Consider the following 4040-nt stretch of genomic DNA (forward strand, 5'->3'; position numbering starts at 1 on the left):
CTTGGGAGGAACAACCACATCATGGTTTTCCTGATTACTAGGTGGCATTAGGACCTTCGAAGAGCTAGTCCAGAAGTTCCTAGCACATTACTCACACAACATTGAACGTGACATAACCATGGCTAGTCTATGTAACACTAAACAAAAACCAGGTGAGCTATTTTCAGTCTTTCTACAATGATGGTGTCAAATGTCTAGTAGACGTTCTCTTCAGTTACTTGAACAAGAACTAGTAGAAATATTTATTTCCATCTTAAATGATGAAATGGAATTTCACCTAGACGTAAAAGACATAGACTCTTTCAATGACATGATCACCAAAGGCTTAAAATGTGAGTGGGTTCTCATCAAAAAAGGTCTTATCAAGATATACAATGAGCCAAAAGATGGCCCTTGCCCATGCTTCAATAGTGACAAGCCTAACTTCTAGAACAAAAACAAGAATATTGTCAACGATGGGGTTGTGGATGCAAGAACTATCAAAAGTGCACAACTTGTGGTTCAATTTGCAAGATAGAATCCCCCACCCAAGAATAAAATAGTTGCTCCTCCAAATCAAGGACACAACACATCTCAAGAGGAACCCAGACAACGTCAACAAAATTTTAAACCAAAACAAACATACGCTCCCTTAGGGGAACCCATCGAAACAGTGTTACATTAGTTGGTTTCTCAAAATCTGGCTACCTTACCCAAAACATCAAATTATGAACCTCAAGTCAAACCTTCATGGTGGAGGGATACTGAACATTGTGATTTCTATCAAGGGAAAGGACATAAGACAAGCAATTGTCAAAGATTGAAAGATCTTATTCAATATCTTATTGATTGAGGAGAAATCAAAATCGAATGACATGACCCAAAGACAACAAACAATGATCATCTCATGTTTAAAAATCCACTTCTATCACAAGATCAAAGGGGTCCTTCCACTTCAGGGAGAAACACAGATACTACCAATTATACGCAAGCCATGTATAACTACACTGTGAATCACCTATACGATGCCAGTGAACAGATTGCAACTATTACCATCAAAAATCCCAGCTCCACTTGCAATGTTGTTACACGTCACAGCAAGATTACCATAAAAGAAGCTCCATAAGGCACCCCATCTATCCCAAAGTAGTATAACCTTGTAGACCAATTAGACAAAATGCCCACACTGATATCTATCTTAGAGCTATTGCGCCTATCTCCATCCCATAAAACAATCTTGGATCAAGCTCTCCAAGAGGCATTAGTCCCTACAAACCTAAATATAAATCAGTTCCAAGCCATGGTTGGAAATATAAGGTCATCACCTTGTCTCACTTTCTCTGAAAGTGGCAACTCATCCTTCCAGCAACCTCACAATGCCTCACTACACATTGAAGGGTTTATCAACCAGCATAGGATCAAGCGAGTGTTGATCGATAATGGAGCAGGCCTGAATATCTGTACTCTACAATTAGTCATAGCTTTGGGATATGCAATTGAATTAGTGGATCCCCACAAGAAGATCACAATCAAAGCCTATGATGATGCAGAGCATTCATCCAAAGGAGCTATGGTGCTACCAATCTAAGTGGGCCCTGTGGTGAAACACATCATCTTTCAAGTTCTGGACCTTCATCTTCCATACAGTTTATTGTTAGGAAGACCTTGGATACATGCCATGCAAGCCATTCCATCCACCTACCACTAGTGCATCAAGTTCCTGCATAATGGTGTAGAAGTCACAATCCTGGGCGATGCAAACTCCTTTGCATATTGTCATAATATAAGTCATCAACTAGAGATTACCATTCCCAACAACAAATAAGCCATCTCATCCACATCATACGTAGGTCCAGCCTCTCTTTCCAGTTCAAACACCACTATACCCAGGCAAGAGAAGCTCAAAATGAAAATAGTAGAGGAAGGTCCTGGGGAGTACAATTTAAGCCAACTCTTTTGTGTGGGACAAATGCCTACTTCTCCTAGGACACATGGAAAACCTCAGCAGTTACTTCAAATGCCACTGGTCAAACCAACATGTACTCTAACACCATTCATCCTTGGAAAGAGTCAAGAAGAAGAGACCAGAGATGAGGACTTAGCAGAATGGATCTATAAAGATTCTATCACCACAAAAATCCCACAAGCTAAGCTTCCCACAGATCAGTACGACAAAGGCCTTCTCATTATGTACAGAATGGGTTATGATGGTTAGAGTGCTTTGGGACCTTGCAAGAAAGGAAGACATGAACCGCTACAGCCAGAATTAAAGCCCAAGGATAATATAGGCTTAGGTTTTCAAAAGGAGATCCTTCCTAAGCTTAGATTCAAAGGAAAACCCAACCAACCTCTATACTAGCCTAATACAAAGAGGTCACCTTTGATTATAAAAGTACCATCAAACATCATGGAAACTACCCCATTGAGTCTAAAAATCCCAGGAAGACCATCTTCAAAACCAATCATCCCACCAATCAAACCAACAAACCCCTCAGCAGTAGCAATAACATCAATAGCACCATTAGCAGTAGCAACTGTATCAAAACCCACAATAGTATCTACAACATCAACAATTCTAGCAGAAGCAATAGAGACAACACTATCGATACTCCCCATATCAGATTCATTGATCCCCATAATCCTTCCTGCAACACCGATCATTTCATCTACAAATGTACATCAACCGATCACACCTGCAGTGTTTAACTCAACGGATATCCCAGCATGGTGCAATAACCGGTTACTAGAAAGTGACTCAGAAACTGACTCACATGAGTGGGAATTTGATTCCATACAACTTAATACTTCAGATGAGGAAGACACATCACTACCTCCACCCCACAAAGACATCCCTATTTACGGAGAAGCACAGATAAAGACCTCTTGGGTTCTTGAGATGGAAACTTCTTCCACAGACCCTACGTCACATCCTATGCCTGATTCTGACAGGGAGAGTACCATCAATGACCTTCACCATAACGTCTTAAACCTCACTGATACATCTAACAAACTTAATCTAATTGATGAAGTAATGCCCATTATCCATCCTGAACTCATCGAATGGAACCAACCTAATCCCCCATAACTTGACCTTTTCCAAAATGATGAGGCGATCATTGACTTTTTGGAACTACGAGATAACATACCAAGTGGGGATCACAAAGCTGGATTTGCCATTGAACTTAATAGCACAACATACATCGGAGCGGATGCCAAACCTTTCAGCTGCAAAAATATAACAATTAAACATGGAAATTCTAGTGAAAACCACAATGTGGCACTGTTTGATCCCACAAAAGTAAAAAGAAAGAGCGTATCCAATGGTGAAAACCTCTTTTAGGCACTGGAGGATGAAAGGTTTGACATTCTCCCTTCTAGTACACAACTGGAATGGTCAACAATTCCTATCGAGGAAACCAAAGAATAAAATGTGGGGACTCCTGAAACTCCTCACCACATACATCTAGCATCTCTTTTAACTCGGGAGGAACAACCTAAGTTTGTAGAGTTCTTCCAAAAGTGTGAGATCAACTTTGCATGGTCATATGCATACATCCCTGGGCTTGATCCTGATTTAGTCATGCATCACCTCAGTGTCGCAGAAGGAGCCAAACTTGTCAAGCAGAAGCTTCGTAAGATGCATCCCTAGATTGTAGTACTCATCAAAGTAGAACTTAAGAAACTCCTAGATGTTGGTTTTATTAGACCAATTGATTATGCAGATTGGATATCTAATATTGTGCCTGTTGGAAAAAAAATGGGGGCATCTATATCTGTACTAACTTCAGAGATCTGAACAAGGCATGTCCTAAAGATGACTTCCCCCTACCAAACATCGATATAATAGTGGACCTAACAACAGGACATGCCATGCTTTCACTCATGGATGGATTTTCAGGATACAATCAGATAAAGATCACACCAGAGGATCAACATAAGACGGCCTTCACATGTCCATGGGGAACGTACTGCTGGAATGTGATGCCTTTTGGTCTAATGAATACAGGAGCAACCTAGCAACAAGCAATGACCACCATCTTCCATGACATGATGCATACCAT

The sequence above is a fragment of the Cryptomeria japonica genome, chromosome 10, assembly GCF_030272615.1.
Source record: "Cryptomeria japonica chromosome 10, Sugi_1.0, whole genome shotgun sequence".
Taxonomy (NCBI): Eukaryota; Viridiplantae; Streptophyta; class Pinopsida; order Cupressales; family Cupressaceae; genus Cryptomeria; species Cryptomeria japonica.